This window comes from Lepidochelys olivacea (genome assembly GCF_965140295.1).
Source record: "Lepidochelys olivacea isolate rLepOli2 genome assembly, chromosome: 11".
Classification (NCBI taxonomy): domain Eukaryota; kingdom Metazoa; phylum Chordata; order Testudines; family Cheloniidae; genus Lepidochelys; species Lepidochelys olivacea.
The window spans coordinates 77,891,677-77,914,787 of NC_140421.1; the positions used below are offsets into that span (position 1 = coordinate 77,891,677).

The window sequence follows — 23,111 nt, forward strand, 5'->3', positions numbered from 1 at the left end:
GCAGAAGCCAGGCGCTGAGAAAACACCAGCCTACACCTTACACTGGAGCGGCTTTCCCGGCTGGAGATGCCAGATCCACAGTAGGTGTCGTCACACCTCAGCCCCCAGCCCAGTGAGCCAGCTGTGTCCCTGGGGCCATCTGGTGGGTGCGGAGGCAGGAGCCATTTAGGCTGCAGGAGGAGGAGAGCTGGTGCAGTGCTTGGGCTGTGGCTTAGAGCCCAGTGACCTGCCCTTCCCAGACAGCCAGAGCATGTCTGCTAGGTGAAAGCCAATCCCTGCTCCACTCGGTGCCCCCGGACCCATCCCTCTAATATCCCCCCACCGCTCACCCGATGTTCTCGCCCTCTTGCTCCCCACAGGCTGCTTTGCTCCCACATGCCTTACCCCCACTTTTCCTTTTTAAACATGTTAATCTCTAGCCCTCCTGATGGTGGAGAAAAGCTTGAACCAGTGACCCCTAGAGGCTCTAGAGTCAGAAGTCCTCCCGCCGCCCCACAAAGCCCTCCACCAAATTGCATTTTTTTAATCTCATGATTTTTAAGCCATCTCATTGACTCACAAACATTTGGGATTGGCAATACTAAAACCTAACGTGCCATACGGTGGGGGATGGACCTCCTACTCCATAATGCTCTTGTAATCACGCCTGGGTCCTTCCATGAAAACAGACTTGATCCAACTAGGATTGTTCCTCATTTCTTCTGCCATTCTCACAGCTGTTCTCATGGGACAGTGTTTCTCAACCTTTCCAGGGTAACAACCCCTTATTCAAAGTTAAAATTTTTCATGACCCCCTTACATTTATTGTTAACGTGAGAGTAAACCATGCCTCAGTGATAAGGACAAGCCAATTCAGTGGAGTCGTGTGTTTCGGGCAGTTGATGCGGAAAACTGGACCTAGAAGGGGAAGGATGTGCAGGGGGCTGGGGAGCCAGATTCTCCTTGCTTTTGATTGTAAGTATATGTTCAATGTTTTATGGCATCCCGATGAGAAACACTTTCTTGGGTTCTCTGTGTGATCTGTAGAGGGGAATCTACTGGCGAAGTTTGTTCAAATTTCACATTTGCCACATATAGCAGAAAATTCCCACTCTTTGGGGGTGTCTACACTGTAATTAGAAACCCTTGGCTGGCCTGTGGCAGCTGACTTGGGCTAAGGGGCTCAGGCTAAAGGTCTGTTTAATTGTGGTGTAGACGTTGGGGCTTGGACTGGGGCCTGGGCTCTGGGGCTCTGCAAAATGGGAGGGTCCCAGCGCTGGGCCTGGAGCCCGAGCCTGAGCCTAAACGTGTACATCACAATTAAACAGCCCCTTAGCCCGAGCCCTGCGAGACTGAGTCAGCTGGTCCAGGCCAGCCACGGGTGTCTAATTGCAGCGAGACACACGCTCAGAAAGGGTGCCGTCTGATTAATATTGGAGCTTTTTTCCTGTTCTTGTTGAAAGTCCTGGCTGGTTCATCCCCATGGCCTCAAGGCAACCTGATTTGCTCAGTGGCCTTTTTTTTTTAAAGTCATTGAAATGACAACATCAGTGTTGGGTGCTTCCCTGTTTCAAGGGAAACCAAGGGCTCTGGGAGAAAATAGGTCACATGCTCTTTGTCCCATGTCACGTGATTCCCATCCTGAGGCCAATGAGGTTTAGAGCCCTCTGTGCTTTAGAACAAAATATCTCTGTAATTTTTTCCCCTTAGCATTTCTCATCGTTTCCAAACGTGAAAAGGGCGACCATCTGTCTGAAACCCGCATCAAACCAAATCATTTCTAAAGCAGCTGTTTTTTGGAGGTAAGAAGATTTAAAAGATCATATTGGTGGAAAACCACTGCTGTTAAATAACTTCTCCGACAAATAAAAATGAGTGGGAAGCATGAAATATAAAGGTAGTTTTCGATACCAAATGCGACAAGAGAGCTTTGAAGTCTTTTAAGAGACTTCTTAAGTGAACCTCTTAAGAAGGTTTCTTTAGACATATTTAAAAATCTATGATAAGACAGCCATGGTAGAATAGATTTAGAAATGGTTACAATTTTAAAGAAAACAAAATAAACTGAAGGTCAGCTACTTGAATAATTTAGATAACTTAATAGCTATTAGTTTACTCTTTTTTATAACCAAGTTGGATAGTGAAAATAGTAATTGTTTTTATCTTGGTATGGTGTCTAATTTATTTCCATAACCTACTGTTTTATCAAATATTTCAATATAATAAAGATCATGTCATTGGGTATTAATATGCCCCATCCCAAGTGTTAAATCAGAAAAGGCTAAATATGCCTAGTAGGTGTAATTTACAGTACATCCTTCGTATATTGTCTATAATATGCATATATGGAGCACAGACAGTATGAAAACAGAATTGGCGATATTAATGTATTGCAGCTGGAAATGGTAAAAAGGAAATGATTAATTTCAGTATGACAAGATAATAAAAATCAAAACATGTATGTTGTCTATATAAGAGACTTTTATCGCTTGTGAATTAAAAACCTTTGGCTCGCCATTGTGAAATGCATGCAGAAAGTTGTCTGATATTTACCATCTTTATGCTTGTGAATTAGTGTCTCTAATTCTTTTCAAACAATGAAGGGATATATTTAACTAGATTTTGGAAAAAGAATACATTTTATTGACAGTATTCTCTTTTCCTTAAAGTTAAAGTATGTTATGAAAGGGTCTTTTGCTTTAAGATTAAGTTGTACATTAGATAAATTGCTTCTGATTCCAACATGTTCCTATTACATTTTCTTATAACAAGTAAGTTTAAGTTTTATGTTAACATTTCAGAAAGTCAAATATTTATTTTTTAAATAGTGTTGCATAGATCAGTTGTTCAGAAATCCTAAAAGATCACCCTGGAATTCCAGAGATTTTTAGACAGTTGCTTGCAGAAATATTTTTTATGTAGTTCAAATCTTCTACCATATGTCATTTAATTTTAACTATGGAATATAATACAATTTTCTGTCACTCAGAAGTCATGTGAAAATAACTCAGAAACAATGACTCTTCACCACTACAACTAAGATACAATGAAGGTCAATGATTTTATAGACAGATATATCAAAGACAGACATTTTCCTGCATTTCCAAATTGAAAAATCCTGAAAAGTTGTTGCTCTGGGGATATATTTTGTGTTATATGTATGACTACACAATTTCAATGTTGTGCAGTAATTATTTTTTTAAAAAGCCCTGAATCTCAGATTTTCCCTTTTTTGTGAATTTTCTTTTTCTGAATTTTTTTTATGTTCTTTGATTTAAAACTAAATATTTATTTCTTTGTCCTGAATGCTATGATAAACGTTTTCCGAATCTGGTTAGATATTTTAAAATATTCATTTCATTGTGATCTCCTTTCATAAAAAAAAAAAGAGAGAGAAAATCCTTTAAAATGGTTTGAAGACTGTTTAAAAGTTTGTATTTGTGGTGGGTATATAAATTCCCCCATATCTCTGTACCAACAGATTAGTTTTGAAACACAAACTGTCACAAATTATGAGCACAGTATAATTCATGATACGGAATGCATGTTGACAATGTGTATTTTGACATATTGGAAGCTGAGTTTATTGACAGAACATTAAAAAATACGTATGTCAGTACAAAAAGACACAATATTTCTTAAATTGCAAAATATTTCCTAAATTAAAACAAGAACTGCTGTGTTATCAGTGGTAATTTATGCGTCTCCTGGTGGAAAAATTAAACGGTAGCTCTTTCTAGAGCGATGTGATCTTTGGTTGTGAGTTTAAAAATATGCTGTCCCATTTTTCTAGAAATAAAAATAAACCAGAATGAGATGGTGTTTGTCTTGTGCTAGAAAAATATAGCACCCCACTGCCCTGGACAATTCACATCCCCCAAATCATATGAATTGTTTGCTGAAATAACATGATACGTTGACAGCCCATTAATTGCTAGAATGGAGTTTACATTGCTTTCTCACTGCTGTTTTAGCTATTAGAACTTTCAATTTTCCATGACACATATGACAAAGTGTATTACTTTATAAATATGATGAACCAAAGTGTATATTCTTTTCTGGATTATTAACTTAAAAACATAAGTTTTATATTCAAGTTTGTTGGGTCTAGAATGTCATTAGTGGATGAGGTTTTTTGTGTTGCTTTTGCTGTAGAGAATGCAAAAGGATGCTTTGCATGCGTAAGATGTTGATTCTGGAACACTGCTGAAGTGTTTTACTGTCCAGTTCCTTAACAGTTAACAGCACAACAGATTATTTCTCAACAAAATATTTAGGATTGCGCCTACTGGCTAAATGGATACGTTGTCGCACCAACATCAAGGGTGAAAAGGGAATAAGTTGCTGCTGAAGGAACATAGCATATCTCGGAGGTGTGCGTGCGTACATGCGATCAGATTACAGTGGCAGGTTGCAGCATGAGTGACTTGAATTTACAAATGACCACCTATACTCCTTTTAAAAGCTGAAAAGGAAAAATAGTTTGATTTAATTAATTTCAGCATCCCAATACGAAAGCTGTATCTCTTTGGGGCTCCTACCAGGAATGTCACATCGGTTATTTCCTTCTGTCCTGCCTTTACCATAATATATATGTATATATATATATATTATATTATAAAGTTTTGTTTTGATTTAGAGCTTTTTCCCTTTCTAAAAATTAAAAAAAAATAAAAGGAAAGGTAATTTCAAAATGAAAAGTTGTTCCGATCGAACAGTTCACGTGCTTCGTTTTGAAAATGTCAAAACAAAACATTTCAACTTTTAAAGATTTTTTTTAGTTTGTTTTTCAACCAAAACAATTTGCAAAAAACAGCACACATTCGTGAAATGTTTCTGTCTGACTCAAATCTGCCTTTTTCACCAGAAAAAACTTCGGTATAAAAATTTCACCCAGCTGTCTATATATCCCTTTTCACCACTTTTTCGTCTTTGTATGAACTGGTAACCCACATATTCCATTTGTAAATGCCTTACTATTCAGAAAATGGATCATTAAACCCAGTGCTAATTTAGCATTAGGGACATGCTATCAGGTGCACAGCTTCACCTCCTCCCCTCCCTGTTCGGGTCTTTGGGCTGCAGGGCCGTAGGGAGGGAGCAGTCGGTGCAGGGACTGCATTGTGCATGGCCCTTATGGGCTTCCTTCCCCCACACTTGCCTAAGGACCAAGCACTATCTGCGGCCCTGATCCTGCAAACACATCTGCAACTTTACTCACGTGAGTAATCCCCTTTCAGCCAGCGGGACTCCTCACATGAGCAAAGAAATACAAAGGCTGCAGTGTTGGCAGCATTCCAGCCTTTCTAATTAATAGCCAAGGGCTTGATCCTGAAACCCTTACTCATGCAAGTAATCCACTCACTTCAGCTGGCTGATCCTTAATGAATATACAGCATTACTAATTAGCCATCCCGGTAACCCCCCGCCCAACCGACCATTGGTCTGAGAGGTGAATAATAGATGAGAGTAGCTTTGGCTCCCGCTAGATTGGGGTGAAGCTGATTTTGCAACAGATCAATTAGTCATTGGTGTATTTTGCCCAATGCTTAGTCCCGGGGGTATACAGGACCCACTACAGGAAAAAGGAAAGAGAAAAACAAAATCTTCTCTTGATTTTAATCTAGGTTGAGATTTAGCTGAAGTGAAAACAGATCTGCAGTGACAGTTTTTGAGCCTGCTGTCAGGGTCTGACTCGAGCCTGCTCAGCATCTGAGGGGTGCATAACGATTTCCCAGATACATTGTCCTTGCCAGCTAAATACAGACATGATGGTGTCCCAGTGAGCTTAGATGGCTCTGCGTTGCCCTGCTTTATGACCTTTGTCTTAAAAATTCAGTGTATACCACCCATAGCTGAATTTAGTCTCTGGTATATGCTGAGGAGTTACTAACAAACCTACTTAAGTTCTGCCTACGCCATGGAAGGATCAGATTAAATTGTTGTAGTCGGTGTCCCTTGCATTCTGCTTTTGCAAAAATGCCTAGCTAGGACAAACCGATAGGAAGCGGTATCAATAGGTGGTGGAATGAGGGGTGTTGAGGGTGCGGCAGCAGCCCCTGGCTTGAAGTGGGTTCCTTCACATCCAGGGTTTACGGTTTGGTCCAATGGCTCTCAGCCCACCCACTGCACACAATGTTCCAACCCCCCGGTGGTATCTCTTTTTAAAATACGTTTTTCTGCAGTGCAGGCTGCTTGACCCTCTGTGAAGTTTGGGTCAGCTGATTTCTCTAAACCCTTATTTTTCCAGCATTCATAACCAGGCAGTAAACGAGTGTTTCATTGCAGAGACCTGATATATACTGTATCAGCCAGAGGTTCATTTATACAAAGCCAGTTGTGTTGAGTCTTTAATGGTAGGAATGTAGTAAACAGATCCAATACAACTGTACTCTTTTCTGCCGCTCTTCTGCACATATCAGGTCAGATTCTCAGCCCTAGATCTGTCCTCTCTGCAGTACCTGAGCAGTGTGAAGAGGATGTAATCTGGCTGCAGCTGGCCAGTGGAGAACTCCCCAGATGGAGGGGAATTATCAACTGGACATGCTTCCTACACTAACTTTGCCCTCACCGCAGACACAGGGCATGGGTCGGGGAAAAGAAGGGGGCATGCCAGGGTGGAAAGCAGAGCTCTGTACAGCCATTCCCAGCTGCCACGTGGTCCCCTGGGGACAGTAGCTAGCTGGCATAAATTAGAGCAACTTCCAGGCTGCTTTAACTCACCCTGGGGCCTGGGCTGGGGCAGCTGGAGATCAGGAAGCTGGAACCAATGTCCTGACACTCACCCTCGGCACTGAGCAAATCTTGATGCAGGTAAGACTCTGAACCTCAGGAGTCACCAAGGTTCTGTCCGGGGTGGCCGCTGAGCCGCGTGGGTGTTGTGCGTGTCCCCCTGTGTCTGGCAGTCACTCAGTGGTATTGGGTGGCCACTGCATCACACCTGTTCAGTCTAGGGCACTGGGATTGCGTTGGTCCATATTCGTGGTTCCACAGCTAACCCCACTGGCGTCCCGCCACGAGTTGCCCTGTACCCTGCCACTGATGGAGACTCCTGAAGCACTGTTCAGTGGGGTACATGGGGGGGCAGTACATTCAGGCTCTCTCTGGCCTGCCCTTTTTGGCAGTGGATCTGTGTTGCCCTACCGTTCCCAGGCAGACGGAGGGTCGGGTGTGTGTGTATTCCTACTCCTGCATTCATTCCAGCCCGGAGATGCTGCACTCAGTCTTGCTTCACATGATAGACACCGTAGGTGCCGCTGGGTCGGTTGTATGGAGATGGGTTATGTGAAGCTCCCAAGTTTTGCTAAATGTGGATCTGTGAGGATTTGCAGACGCGATCCAGGGCACCCTTTTGAAATGCAGATCATAGAATCATAGAATATCAGGGTTGGAAGGGACCTCAGGAGGTCATCTAGTCCAACCCCCTGCTCGAAGCAGGACCAATCCCCAACTAAATCATCCCAGCCAGGGCTTTGTCAAGCCTGACCTTAAAAACCTCGAAGGAAGGAGATTCCACCACCTCCCTAGGGAACCCATTCCAGTGCTTCACCACCCTCCAGGTGAAAACGTTTTTCCTAATATCCAACCTAAAGCTCCCCCACTGCAACTTGAGACCATTACTCCTTGTTCTGTCATCTGGTACCACTGAAAACAGTCGAGCTCCATCCTTTTTGAACCCCCTTTCAGGTAATTGAAAGCACCTATCAACCCCCCCCCACTCTTCTCTTCTGCAGACTAAATAATCCCAGTCCCCTCAGCCTCTCCTCATAAATCAGATAGATTTTGTGTATTAAACTTTGGCAGAAGCATGCCTCTCTTTTCACAAACATTTTAACTGTCTTGGAGAAATCACCATTTCCCACCCCACAAAATCTGCCTTTTGTTTTCTCAAATGTAGGTAAGAAACACAAGATCCAAACCTGAACGTCCACAGTACTGGGGCGTGAGTGGATCTGGGGTTTTGCAGATAAAAAGAGGATGGTTTCCTGGCTAAGGATCTAGTAGGAGCTGCTCTCCATGGTTAATAACAATGCGTAGCACTTGTGTATTTATTTCGGTCCTATGCAAAGTCTACACCGAAGCTTGACCATCCAGCGCTCTGGGCGCCCTATTTGAAAATGGAAGAACATCGTTTAAAATAATGGTTCTTTGTATTTCAGTAGTGCCCAGAAGCCTCAGGTGAGATCAGGGTCCCATTGTGCTAGGTGATGTACAACCACATAGTAAGAGACTGTCCTTGCCCCAAATTGTTTACAATCTAAATAAGACAGACAAAAGGTGAGAGGTACAGAGACCTGGCCAGCCTGGGATAGGACCCACGTCACTGGACTCCCTGTATATTTTTCCAGATGTCCCACCTTCAGTTTTCCATGCAGTTTTCTGTTATTTTCAATCAGGGCTCACTGATTCCATAGCTTTAACTTGTAATTGTCTCCCTCCCATCCGTCACGAGATCATCCTGATGACCCAGATCCTCAGCCCCGTTATGGCCACGGGGCACAAAGCTCACTCCCCAGGGCAGCTGGGGATTGCCCCTGTGTTGGGGAACTCCTGCCCTCCATGGAGCCAGTGACGCTGGTCCTACTCCAGCCACGTGCATTCCCGTGGAAGGGGAAAGGGGCTAGAGTGCAAGGCATTCTGGAACTCCCTGGCCAGTGGGGAGCCCTCAATGGGACCATTACAAAGCCGTAGAGGTTAGAGCAGGCCTGGGGGAAGCCATCTGCTCCCCCAGGTCCTTCGCGCTCAGCGCCCCTCACCTGCACTGAAGGCTGGGGGCCCTTGTTCTGACACAGCCATTTTCAGTAAAATAGCTGGTCATCTAGAATCCCATCGGCTTCAAAGGCAGCGAGAACAGGGCTGGGCCAAGCTGGGGGGATGCAGCGGTGTGTGAGGGCAGGACAGCCAGGAGAGCAAAGACTGCGCCGCACGCTCGCCTACACCCTGCCTGCCAGAACAAGGGTCCCAGCTCTCGCATGCGCTGTCTGCTTCCTCCCTCCGCCCCTGCTGGATTTGTCCTGTGGGAGGTGGCACCAGAGACCCCCAGGAGGGATTGGGATGATACTTCCGGCGGAGCGGGGTGGCCCCAGGAGAGAAGCACGGACTAGCCTCCATGGGTTGGGCTGGGCTGGGCCCAGCACTCCCGCAGCGTCAGGCAGGGAGCTAACTAACAGGGCTGCTGTATGGTCAGGCTCCCTCCCAAGGAGAAGAGGACTTTCCCCTCTGGAGCCTCCGCACGCAAGAGTCGCCAGCAAACAGGCCTCACTTTGTTTTTAATCTCTACATTTTAGTAAGATCCTGCTCCCATTCGGTGTGACCTGCCTCGTGGGGGGTGACTGGGGGGCGCCCATCCCTCCCGTTGTGCCGGGAATCGGGTTTAAATTTCATAGCACAGCGTGGTGTTGCTGGGATAAGACGGTAATGCCCGGTGGCCTGCAGAGCGGCTGGTGATGTGCTTGTAACACAGGGTCTTAGCGTGGTCTCCTGCCAGGCCAAGTGCGGAGGGTAAGGACGAGCACATGCTCTTGTGCCCTGAGCTTCCGTGCACAGAAACAGGGCTGCAACGTAAAGAACTAAAATGCCCCCACGCGTGCCCTTGTTGTAATAGAAAGGGTCACAGTCAGCCGGAAGGAAAGAGCCGGCCTGTGAACGATCTGAACCGCAGCCGGCCGTGTGAGCAGCTAACGTGACTGCACAGGGTAGTTGCTCACTGGGTCCAGACAGCGCTTGGCTCGTGTGCTGGAGTTGTAAGCGGGGAGCAACAGCGTCCCCTTCGGTTCCCTCCCTCATTGCACCTCCAATACGGGAAGCGGCTTCAGCATCTGCTTCCCAGAGACCCTTCACTTGCAGTCTGGGACAGAGGGTTAGCTTGATCCTGCCCTGGTGTTCTAGAGCAGGGGGGTTGGGGGCAGCCAGCTGCAAAGAGCCCCTCCCAAACACAGTCGAGGCGCCTGCATTCTTAGAGGCTCATGCATGGTCCACACAAAGAATGAATGAGGAGCTCCCAGGGCCTCAGCAGAATCCGGCTCCTCTGGTTGTATCTGCGGTGGCGAGAGCGAGCCAGGGCTCAGACGGCTCCCTGGAGAACCAGCCCCGCTGCTCCACAGCTCCCTGTGGCTTGGCTTGCCAGGGGAGAGCGCACAAGAAAAGCAGCCTGCAGCCTGAAAATCCCTCTGTTATGGAAGTGCGTGTGTGTGTGTGTGTGAGTGCACGCATGCACAAATGCAGAATGGGTGTGTGCAACACTGGAACCTAGCGTGTCAGACTAATTGCTCCTCAGGGCAGGTATAGTTTAAGGGTAGCAAACATGTCAAAGATCATCACCTTTGTCATCATCGTCGCCACTGCTGGGTTCACGCTCTGCTGGCCCTCTCCCCTGCATTCTGCCCACAGTTCTGTCTCTGCCAGGGACACATCTAACCTTCCAAATCTCAGAGCAACTTGAAACAATTACAGCAAGGAGCCTGGTGGCACCGTAAAGACGAACAGATTTATTTGGGCATAAGCTTTCATGGGTAAAACACCATCTGAAGAAACATGCATCTGAAGAAGTGGTGTTTTACCCACGAAAGCTTATGCCCAAATAAATCTGTTCGTCTTTAAGGTGCCACCAGACTCCTTGTTGTTTTTGGGGATACAGACTAACATGGCTACCCCCTGACACTTGAAACAATTAAACACACAGGATACAGAGAATTGCCCCCGCACAATATAGAATTATTCCTCCCTTCCCTTCCCGTCCCTAAAAATATTACAGCAGTTCGATCTCAGGAGAGCTGGCATTGAGTCCTGGATGAGTGACAGGTCCGAGGTTCAGCATCTCAGGTATCTGCTGTGATGGAAAGAGAGGCATTCCCTCCTCAGCCGAGAGTCAAACACCTGCCCATGCGAGGGCTGGAGAAGGCAGACTTCAAAGCTGGTGCTGTCACGTTCAGAAACGCTGCTTTACGTCCGGAGGACTGGGATGCAGGGCTGAGACCTTGCCCATCGTCTCCAGATTCCTGTAGCTAAAGTGGCACATGCGTTCAGACCTGGTCCATGTTTCCAGGGATTAAAAACAAAGCGAGATGAAATGAGTTAGCAAAGATTGCTTTGCTCTCCGGATGAGAGGATTTGAGGAACATCGCTAGCTCAGTGGATTGAGAGCCAAGGAAGATTATTGGGATGATGTTGCCTATGGATTAAAATGAGAACGGTGAATAGGCTCCAGCAGAGTGAAATAATGGGGGAGTCCCAGATGGGGAGGTGGCCGGGTGTCTGTTTTGTGTACAAGATCACATGACTTGGCTCCTCACCCTCTCCGGCAGCAGACGGGAGTGCGTGGGAGAGGGGAGGTGCACTGCAAAGCACCGGGGAGAGCTCATCCGTGGAAGCGACACTGAATTTATTTTTAAAACATATTTTAAAATTGGGCTTGGCAAGAGGGATGGTGTAAAGTGCAGCTCCAGAGCCCTGCAGAGCGGGCCCCGCAGAGGGGACGGGACGGACTGCCATGCCGCCAGCGCAGGGCCAGATTCTGAGGCCTTTGTGCGGGGCTTATTCGGTCCAGCTCTTACAGAGGTCGTGGCATAAGGACAAAGCAAGGACTCACATCCCATGGTGAGCCCCAGCCTCCTGGCCTAGATCTGCTCCTACCAGGCAGTCCGTGTAGAGCTTAAAACAAAGGACGTTCCCACAAAGAAACATCTCTGTTGCTGAAGGGGATGGATTGCCCCTGCATGCAAACCCTTAAAGCAAGGCAGTGTCCAGCGAAGGGATGGTTCTGGGACCTACCTGAAACCCTATACAGCAGAATCAGCATTTCCACAGGCACATCCTACTGAGTGGAAATAAGTCACATCCCTCCCCGCCACCCCACATCCCTCCCCCCTACCCCCCGCCCAGCGTATCCGGGACTCACCATCACAGTATAACACAAAGCTCTGACCGCAGAGAACAGCCCCTCAGGCCTGTTGGCGGTGCAAGCAGACGTGTACTGACGATGGCGAGATGGGGTGAAGGCGTCCTGTGTCAGGGTGATCAGGAGGAAGGTGGGGTGCTCTTTGTGGTATTTCTTGTTGGAGGCCAGTAGCAAATGATTTCCCCCCTCCGCACAGCCGTGAGGAGGAAGCAGGTAGGGGCTGTGACTCACAGGGAGGTCTGCGTGAGAGCAGATGCCACAGATACACCAGCCTGCGCCCACGGCTGTGCACAATCGACCAGCCACAGATTGGTATTGAACGGTGACTGCTGTGCACAGGGTGTGTATCACTACGGTCTCAGTTCAGCCCCACCTCTCTCCTGTCTCACACCTCGTCCTCCCCTGCCACTAGCCTCAGAGCTCCCTTCATCCCCTCTCCCCACGGGCTCCCGGGAACGTCCCATGTTAAGGCCCTGTTTTCAGTTGCTTCGAACTTTGCCCAACTTTAACCGTCCCGACTGAAACTTTCCATCTCGGGCGTCTGCTTCAGGCTGACCTGCCTGGGGAATGCTTCAGCAGCATCACAGAGCCAGACTATGGGAAAACCTCCATTTTTTTGTTTTGCCCATATTAACAAAATGGCCGTAAGTTTTTATTAGTAAGATTATGTTAGAGGTTTTAGCACCCTCCCTCCTTTTGAGCAGGGAACTGAATTTGGCCAGGCGGCAGGATTGCCAGATCATTTCTGAGATATTACAGAGCTCATGCCAGAGTTGTCAGGGCCTTGTGAGTCCCCCAGAGCGCCCGATACTTATCAAGCAGCAGCATTATCAGTAGAGTCGAAATGGGAAATGAAATGATTCCATCTGGACATCTCAGCATGTCGGGAGCAGAGATGAGTGAGGACTGAGGAAGTTCAAGGTGTAGGTGGGGTCTACATACATGCTAGAAAGGAGATCGCTCCTCTGTGCAGAGGGGAGAGACTAGTGATTGGCTGTATATTGAGATCACTGACGGGATCTTGCATTTGGAGATGTGGGCAATGTGAATCCAGGACTGAAACAACAGCCCGTATCATGTAACTTGTCAGTGCTTGGGGTTATTAGGATAAACTTTCTAACTATAAGGACAGTTAAACTCTGGAATAGCTTCCAAGGGAGGTTGTGGAATCCCCATCATTGGAAGGTTTTAAAAACAGGTTGGAGTAACACCTGTCAGGGATGGTCTAGGTTTACTTGGTCCTGCCACAGTGCAGGGGGCTGGACTTGATGACTTCTCGAAGTCCCTTCTAGTCCTACCTCTCTGTGATTCTGTGATTTTGGGTAGGGTAAATACACCAGAAAAAAGCTTTTCACACTGTTTGGAAAGGTTGCATGATGGAAGTTACAGAGTTTTGTTTTTCCTTTTGCCGCTCCGTCACTTTTCCAAAGTCAGCGATATTTCCAAAAGTTACCGTCGAGGAAAAAAGAAAACAGTTATTCATTCTATTGCACTCAGGGGCAAAATAGAAAAAAGGAGGAAAGGGAAAAAATGAAAATTATAAATAATTAAAAAAAATTCATTGAAAATGTTGAAAACCCCCCCCCGACGGTTCCAATAGAAACAAATTTGAAATTTTGAAATATTTCACATCATTGAGTTTCCATTTTCTGACCAACTGTGCTCACAGTGAAGAGTTTTCAAATCTATCGATGGAGTCAATGGAACATGCAGCTGGTTCCCTGCACTGGCTGCTCTCCCCCTTGTTACTTTACTCTGGGGGCTGGTGTCATGGCCCAATCGGCAGCTCAGTCGGAATGAGAGATAGTAGGTGTGTATGGGGGGGGCTGACAGTGAAGGGCCTTCAGAGTGAAGACAAGCAGCTTACATTTGATGCGCTAGGGAAGTGGGCGCCAGTGGAGGGATTCAAAGAGAGGAGCGACATGGGTAAGGCAATGGATGTTGCAGTAATTGAGACACGAGATGATGACACCTTGGATGGGAAGTTTAGTTGTGTGGATGGATAGGAAAGGCTGTGTCTTAGAATCAGCAAGATTTAGACATATCCTGGATAGGAGGCCCTAGAGAGAGGTCCGAGTCCAAGATGATGTCCGGGTCATGGCCCGAGTGACAGGTTTGATGGTGGTGTTGTGATTGTCCGTAGGGCTTGAGAAAGCAGGGAGCTCCGGGGGAGGGACGGAGTGGATGTGCAGCTGTTTTAGCCATGTTGAGCTTGATATCCATGAGGAGATGTCAGAGAGACAGGACATGTGGGACAAGGCAGGCTCCACCCCACACCTGCAAAGAATCTCCTGCCATGCACACTGTCTTTGTTAGGCAGTTTTGTGGTCCAAACTTAAACAAAACAGTTTTTCAGCTCACCCTGTGCTGTGACCCGCTGGACCTTTCCGGTTCTCACGGCCTTCCCCTCCCATGCCTGTTCCCGAGGGCTGCCACCCAGGGCTCGTCCCCCTGGAGGCCCCTTTTCAGGACGCTTCCTCTCAGGTTCTCGCTGCCTCCCCTCCCGCGGGAGCTCTGCAGCTCCTGCTGCCTGCAGCTTCCCAGCTCTGAGGCATGGGATCCGCCTCCTTCCCCTTGGAGCACTGAGATTTTAGTTTGGACAGGAGGAGGCTGGTCTTGAGGAGACGAGTCGGTCTGTGAGTGGGTAGCTGTAAGCAGAGACACCTGGAATTCCTGGCAGACTCCACTGTACCAGGGCTTAGTACAAATGGGCCCGCACAGCCCTGGTTGAGCCCCCCTTGTGGATGGTCACCACTCTGCTCTATTGGACCCAGCCTTTGTATCACACGTGATTCCAAGCCAGCCTGGGCAATGCCCAGTCACTAGATCTTGCCGCAGATCCCCCATCTGCCACCTTTCCTTGGGATGTGGAACTCTGCCATCCAACTGCCCTAGGCCCCGACACCAGTGCTGACCCCCTCCCCCCAAACTTCCCCAGCTTCCCTCCCCCGAGTGTCACCCCAATGGTTAATAGTCTAACCATGTGGCAGGTGAAGTAAGGAGCATGCAGGTTTTGCACAGTTGTTTCTAAACCTTTACACTCAGAGCGTACATGAGTTACGCTCTCCTCCCTAGTCTGTGCTCACCCCTCTGCTGAGCCCTGAGGTCCAGGCCACATGTCAGCAGGCAGGCCGCTCTGCCTCCTGCAGTCCTCCTGTTACCTGGTGATGCTCGGCTGGTGAGATAGAGAGACTGGAGTTTGTTCCCTCTCTCATATGATTCACCGACAGGCTTCAGAGTCCCAGCCAGGTGGCTAAAGACCCTCGCCTCTTGGAGACGGATTGGGAGAACCAGTTTCTGGTCACTCTGTCTAGCTAAACCGTTGTTCCCATAGGGAAGAGTCGTTCAAATGTGGTGGCCCCTTGACAGCACTCTCCTTTGGGGCAGATACCCAGGCACCAGGTCCCCTAACACCAGAGGGATGTTACAATCCTGCATGGCACTTACGGGATATAGTGAAGGTCACCATCTAAGCAGCACTCAAAATGGAGGCTGAAATACAACATGGCTTTCAAAGACCCAGACTGGGGACACAGATATAAACCTTGACTTGTCAAGTGAACAAACAGTACTTTGGCAACTGTTGCAAGATGTTCAGCGGCATGAGGAATGGGATGGTGAATAATACAGAGACTATTACCATAGCATTGTACAGAGCAGTGGTGCAGCCTCGCCTGGCATACTGGTCACGCCATCTCGCAATGGGTAGCGCAGAACTAGCGGGGTTCAGAGAAGGGCAACAGGAAGCATCAAGGGCCTGGAGAAACTCTCCTATGGAGAGAAATGGAAAAGCTGGATTGCTACATTAAATAACAGAAGTATCCAGAGTTATCACAGTTAGTACGAAGAAAGAGAGGTTGGGAAGGGATAAAACCCTTGTGCTTCAGGGTTTAAGCCAATGCCTAACTAGTAGAAACCAGGGTCGAGAGCGAATGTGCGGGCTAAAGTGCTGCAGCAGGTTCTTACATGTTCCTCCGAGGCCCCGGGTGCTGACCACTGTCAGAGACAGGCCGTGGGATTATATGGACCTTGGATCTGATCCTGTCCGGTAATTCCTAGGATCCGGTGGAAAATGAATTTCTCTGATGGACCTTTTCATGTGGAGAGACTGGCCCCTTTCAAAACCCATAATCCAGTGAGTCTCGGCACAGGGTTGGAATAGTTTTTGATTGTGTCTCAGACATCTCTAGCTAAGGGCAGGTGAGCACCTTCCACGGAATCAGTTTCCTGCTAAGTAACCTGCTGGGGGGAGCTGTGGGATGTCGTCTTTTTTTATTTTCCTAAATTCCCCAAAGCCCCAGAAACCCCTCCCCACAATCCCCATTTTCTGAGTCCCCATATGCATTTTCTTTTTTCTTTCTGTCCCTGCTTATTCCATAAACATTTGCTCTCCTGGGAGAGATAAAATGAGAAGATCCAACTCGACGTGCACTGTCTTCTGGGTGTGATTGCTCCACCATTGTTCGCCTGCGGCAGGCCCTGGCTCTATGGTTAATCCCACAGGTTCCAGGGGGGCTCCTTGTACAATCCAGCATGAGAAAGGGCGGCAGACGTGGGCCCAGCACCAGCTCAGCGCTCTTGGCAGGTAGAGTTTGGTCAGCTCAGGCTTTGCTTGGTTCTTGTGCTAGTTTCCTGGTCAATGTAGGAGCAGTAACAGCCTTCCAGAAATTCAGGCTTGTTGGTTAGAGGAAGATTTGGTGTATGCTCACGATGGGCATTAGTGAGAGGAAGACAGCAAGTGAGCTGCATATGGAGGGATTCTGCTAAGCGTAGCAAAGATTTTTAAAAGTGAAAAACCAGCAATGCACTTTTAAAGTGTGGTTATGGTCTGTATCCAGCTCGGTGGGCGCCTGTCATCTTCCATGGTATTAATAACAGTAAGCCAATGTGCGCATTGTGTCCCCTCCATGACACAAGCACAGGGCACCTTCTTGGGATGGAGCCCTCCATAGCTCCTGCTATCCCTGCTAGTGTGGGGGAGCTGGAGGGCCACAGCATCAGTGCTGGGTGAGATCTGAGGCTGGGGTATCTGGTGCATCAGTGAATTAGCCACGGTCCATGGAATCATCTCTTCCAGAGCCAAGAGATTTCCCAACAGAAATCCATGTGGAGATCTGTTAGTTCCCTCTGGGTTCCCTCCGTGAGTCTGGTGCACAGTTAGCATGCAACCCAGCCCACAGCTGCACAGCTCCTGCAAGTGTCGAGGGAAGGGAAGTGGAGCTATGCAGAAGACACCAGCCACACAGGGCTGCTCCTGCTTCAGTGGTTCTAGGGAATTCCCAGCTTCCAGGGAGGGTTTCCCTGCCTGTCTAGCCCTGCCTTCTCCAATGGTTTTCTTGGCACAAGGTGACAATAGCCCAATATTATTCTAGGAATATCCCTCATACAGTAGTGTTTTGTGGCTTGACTTCAGTTGGACAATAGCAAATGTTTGTTTTCATTAAAATTTTTAGTGGAAAATTTTTATTTTTCATAAAAAAAACCCTGAACATGTGACAAAAACGTGTGATCTTTGACTATTAGCAGTAAATAGGCCCAATGGCCTGTGATGGGATGTTAGATGGGGTGGGATCTGAGTTACTACAGAGAATTCTTTCCTGGGTGTCTGGCTGGTGAGTCTTGCCCACATGCTCAGGGTTTAGCTAATCACCATATTTGGGGTCGGGAAGGAATTTTCCTCCTGGGCAGATTGGCAGAGGCCCTGGGGGTTTTTCGCTTTCCCCTGTAGCGTGGGACACGGGTCACTTGCTGGAGGATTCTCTGCACCTTGAAGTCTTTAACCCACAATTTGAGGACTTCAGTAGCTCACACATAGGTTAGGGTTTGTTACAGGAGGAGGTGGCTGAGATTCTGTGGCCTGCATTGTGCAGGAGGTCAGACTAAACGATCATAATGGTTCCTTCTGACCTTAAAGTCTCTGATTCTAGGATTCTAAAAACTAAAAAAAATACAGAGGAAAATCAGACACTTTCCATGAAAAATTTCATTTAGTCAAAACCCCAATTTTCCATCAGAAAAAGAAATCTTGATGGAAAATTTTCTCCCAGTCCCACTCTCAGTGCAACTGTAAGTCCCTGGGAAGCACTGAGATCCTATGGAGATAGGTGCTGTGGGAAGGGATTCGCAGAAGTGGGAATGATAGCTGGAAACCATCTTTGAAGCATGAAGATGGCTAGTGTTTCATTTTTTCAAACCTTCCAAATGAATTGAGTATGAGGATTTGGAAATAGGCCCCCAATGGACCTCAGGTTAGTCATCCTGATGGGGAGGAGGCAGGGCCAGGATAGATACCCACTGCTCATGTAAATGAATCCCACATCTCCAAAACCACCTTTGCTCTGAGCACCTGGGTATCTCCTGTCTCCAAGCTGCACGCAGATTCATGCAATCCTGGGTCTGCAGTGAGAGCTGGGCAGCTTCCCTGGGAGCAGAGAAGATTCTTGGGTGCCTGGCATATATGTTTATAAAAACAAACAGTTGTTTGGGGGGGTAGGGGTTGATGGGAGCCTGAGACCCACTGCCTCCCTTCCCTACTGCCTTGGGGTGGTTTCTTTGGCATGATGGGACCTGTCATTTCCTGGCTGACAATCCTGTGTCAGAGCTGCAACCAAGGGCACCATCTTGCATGGCCCTTGCTCTTCAGTGGATGGTGCTCAGTTGTGGAGAGCGCTGGCCCCGGAGGAACCACACTGTCCTTCGGTGGACACAGCAGTCAGGAGAGGTGAGGAGCCAAAATGACTGCTCTAGGGAGGGGGCAAGATTACAGTGGCCATCTTCAAGAGGAGCTCACCCCATGCTGTCAGCACAGGTAAGGCCAGGATTTGGCTCTTTGATATTTAGTTGCTATATTGATGATGATGATGATGATGATGATGATGATGATGATGATGGTATATACCCTGGTAGCAGGTTGCTACAGTGTGCACAGCTATGCTGCTTATTTTCCTAGCACCCTGAATACTGATTATAAAACGATTGTTTTCCTCTTGATAGATTCCCTGCAGAATTCACTCTCCCTTTTTAACCTGGGAGTTATTTTGTCCCTTGCAGTATTGTTTCCAGGGCTGCTTGTGGGATTGAAAAGGCAAATACGATCCCAAGGAATTATCTCTACATTAGGCACAATATACAAGCCTTGTAGAGGCAGGATACATACACGCTGAACAGTCAAAAGCCCTGCCCAAGCAGGTGACCATGGGTGGCTGTGTTCTGTCCCCACCTCTGGTTCCTTGCTAACCCAAAGAGAAACCACTGCACCAGGTCCCCTATAACTGCAGGCTGGGGTTTATGGGTCAGGCTGTAGTCCGGGCACCCTGCATTGTAACCTACATACATCCTGCCCTCCTTCTCCCCAGCCCTTATGCAGATAATGTGTGTCCTTGCAGGAACAGTCTGGACAAGAGAGGATGGGGATGAAGTGTAGCACTGGGGCTAGGGTGGCCAGACAGTGGGCATCCAGTGGGCCAGATCTCGGTCCCATTGACGTCAATGTCAGCTTTGTTACTGACTTCCTTGGGCCAGGTTTTGGCCCATGAAAACTGCTTTTATAATGTGAATGGGCATCTCTCCAAACTCAGCCTGGGCCCGGATCTAGCCCATTTATATTCACTGTAAATTGGAGCTGATGGCTGGGCACCACTCCCCACTACCTTGCAAGACACAAACAGGCTGAGCACTGGGACCCCTTTCTAAATGCAGCCACTGGAAGCCTACTCTGATTTCACACAAAAGGGCATTCCCGGCTGTGACCAGAGAAATACTGCCTTTATCAGACGGATGCTCTGTCTCTGACTGTGCTGCACTGAGGATGGCAGTAGATTTACGCTGCTTTACACAGCTGGGCTTCGCATTCAAGAGTCTCTGCAAGGGAACACTGCCTGCCAGGAGGAGATGGAGAAGAGCCAAGAGGGCTGCTCAGTCAAGGCAGCATGGGATGGGCATCAGTGTTCTGCGGAGATGGTTGGATCCAGTGCGAGGAGACGGCAAAGTACATCGGGCTTTAGTGTCTGTTGCAAGCTAAACCCCAAAGAAGGCCTTAAGGCAAGGTGTGACTCTAGGCTGTGCACATGTATAATGAAGATGGGCTAGAGTTTTGAACCAGTGAAACCCACTCGGTCCTGTTAACGAAGGACTGTGCCTTCCTCCCAGCGCTGCGCTTGGAGTTATCGCCCCGAGGATACAATTTATCACGAGGTCCTGTAGGAAAGTACAACCTCTAATAAACTCTGTCAGTTTCTGCTAGCCTGGCCCACACACACGCCGATGTGGGTACCGAGCTGTTAAACGCAATACGTCAAAGTGGCCGTGTCCCTTCCCAAGCCTTTCCTCGGATGGTCGCATTCGGGGAGGCAGCGGCAGCTGCAGCTGGCTCGCTCTGCTGCCATCGTGCTGTCTCTGAAAGGAGACTCCTGAGGAGCGCCTGCCACTCACGCTGGAATCCACTGCAGGGGTGTTGTGCCACTGAGGCAAAAGCATAAATAATTACAGCACTGCAGGGCTCCTGCACCAGCCTCGCCGGGCCCAAACAGCCCTATTGGACTGATCTCATCCTCTCTCAAAGGACACCAGGGGCTTGTTTGCTTAAATAGCTTTTAATATATTTTCATTTTTAAAGTTCTAGACCTTTGCATCTCCAATGGACCCTGTCCATTTCACATTGCAAGGACATGAAGCTTTTCCTTCCCTGCATTTCTTATAGCACTGCCCGCCACCCAGTTATTTTTGTTTACTTCTTTTTGGGGGCCCCAGTGTCACTTTGGATCAGGGAGCATGTGCAGTGCTCTGGCAATAGTGTTTTCATAAGTGTTAGGGCCAGTGGGGGCCATTCTGATCCTCCAGTCTGACCCTCTGTGATCCTGCATCCATCCCGCTGCCCAGACTCTGTGTGTGTGTGTATTTGTTGCTAAAGGGAGGTATCTCCTGAAAAGTGACTTGTAACAATGGCATGGTAGGGCCCCATGTTTGCCCCTCCGTGACGTCCTCTCCAGGGAAACGAAAAGCTGTTTTTTCACTTCTGGCCCCGCAAAGCCAGCCTGGGATCCACTGCTTACCCGTGTCCCCGGTGCCTGGCACGCTGTCACCAGCGACCAGGGTTCTGCCACGTGAATGGCGTTGGCTATTCTCTGCTGCTGGACGTGCCCCACACCTCTCCGCAGCGGTGGTGGCTTGGCTGTGCCAGAGAGCATGCCGAGTTCTTTCAGCCGGGAGAGGCTGCAGACGTGACCAGGTTCCGCTCCGGTCACGGAGGGATGTACCAGCGGCACAGTGCTGGGGTGTGCCGTTGTGGCCCAGCATGTGGGAAGAGGTGGTGTGGCACTGCACTATCCCGCAGGAGCTCGGAGGGGCAGGACGCCCTGGCACACATGGACAGCCTGATGCCCCTGCGGATAGCTCCTCCCTCATGACCTGGTGCAGGGGGGAGGCAGGGCCATGCATCACTCCCTGCCTGGGCATCTGCCCCACCCTCTTAAGGGGGCTTGCACCCCAGGGAGCAGCAAGGGGTAGTCCCTTGAGCACAGGGGCCGTAATCCATTATTCTCACTTTGCAGTGCCATAAAGGCCAGGGGAACCCAGCACACAATGAATGTTTTTATTATAACTGGACTCTAGGAGTCTCTTGTTTGTGTAAAAAATCCCTTTGTTCCCCACCAGAGTCGCACGCTGGTGGCTGCCACACTAGGCAGCTCAGGATTATGTGTGCCCATTGAACCGAGACAACAAGGACGTCTGAACAGAGTACGGCATAGACACGTGGCATTGGCATTAGGCAGAACAAGATCACTTGGGATAGCTCAGCAGGGCCACATTCTGGCTTACAAGCAGGAGTGGCATAATGACTTTCCCTCAATGGAAAACACCATAAGAAATGTGTGCTGTGCTCTATAAGACAGCGTGGAAAGGAGAGCCCACCCCTAGGCCCTGCGGGATGGGTGCAGAGAGGGGACCCCGGCCCTAGGTTCTGAGGGACGGATGTGGAGAGGAGACGGTGGCCCTAGGCCCTGCAAGATGCATATGGAGAGGGGACCCCGGCCCTAAGTTCTGAGGGACGGGCATGGAAAGTAGACTGCAGCCATAGGGCCTGCGGGAAGCATGTGCTGGGGGCTACCCCAGCCCTAGGCCCTACAGCTGTTTGGATTTTATCTCACCAGTGACACAGAAAGATTCTATGTGGAGGCTGATAGCTGGCCCATACTGAGAGATACTGGGTTTATGTGGTCAGTGTCTTCCAGCATCAGTGGTTTGCCCATCTCCTGTGGGGCTGTAGGCAGTGGTTCATGCAGGCACCTTTTCTTAACTCTGACCCCACAACTCAACCGTCTTTCGTGCTGGCAAGACACCTTTGCTGGGCTGCTGCTGAGAGGGGTCTTGCTGTCCTTGAGAATAGACCTGAGCTAGAGCAGCTGTCCCTCGGAGCAGCGCACTGCTGTGCCCTGGCTCTGCTCCCTCTGCCCTTGAGCTGACCTGGGCCCCTTCTCCTTGACCGACACCAGCCCCCGACTGTGGTGCAGCAAGGTCTCTCCATGCTCTCCTGCTTTGTGCCCCCATCGGGACGGGGTGAGGAGAGCCCTCAGACCCCAGCAGGAAGGGAGCAGAGCCTTTCCTCATTCCCCATGAGGGGAGGGATAGAGCTGTTCCCATCTCCTGCCTTCCCCAGCAGGCATCCTCAGTGGACCCCAGGCTGCCTCTCCCTGACTTTGGGGCTCTTTGGGGAACAATGTCTGGCCCCCTCTTGATCCCTCTGCAAGAGGGAAGGACAGTCTCCTCTGCCCCAGAAGGCAACCCAGGGAAGAGGCATTGGCCACTGGGCTCCCCAGAAAGACTTCACTTGTAAGAGGGGGTGCCAGGAGCTGCCAGGGCCGGGGGCTGGGGAGCTGGCATAGCCGCTCTCCCCTCTCCTCATTGCCCTGGCTACAGAGCGAGCTCTTCCCCTAGCCCTGACAGGCCAAGCCTTACACCACAGCTCTCAGCACAAACATCGCACTTCACCCAGAACCCATTCATTTTACAACCCCCAGGATACTCGAAAGCTAATGGGAAAGGCTCGTAAAACCTTCGGTTCCAGGAGGCTCCTCCCTCTGCACAGCATCCCCTAGTCGGGGCCAACAGGCCAGTCCCAGGGCTGGTCACTTTCTTGATTAAATGAATGTTACATCAAAACAAAACAAGGATGGGGGATCTGCCCACCTTCCTCCCTTCTCCTCCTCTGTCCTATGCGCTGTCCTCTAGTTAAGGTTGC

The 23,111-nt window shown here is 49.0% G+C and overlaps 1 protein-coding gene across 1 annotated transcript in view; it reads left to right on the top strand.

Moving 5' to 3' along the window:
* The first annotated feature begins 1,712 nt into the window (after positions 1 to 1,712).
* Positions 1,713 to 23,111, top strand: part of PCBP3 (poly(rC) binding protein 3) — a 107,544-nt gene continuing 86,145 nt past the window's right edge. Inside the window, exon 1 of the mRNA XM_084642714.1 lies at positions 1,713 to 1,781. The gene's annotated coding sequence lies outside the window, so the exon portion shown is untranslated. The remainder of the gene's footprint in view (positions 1,782 to 23,111) is intronic.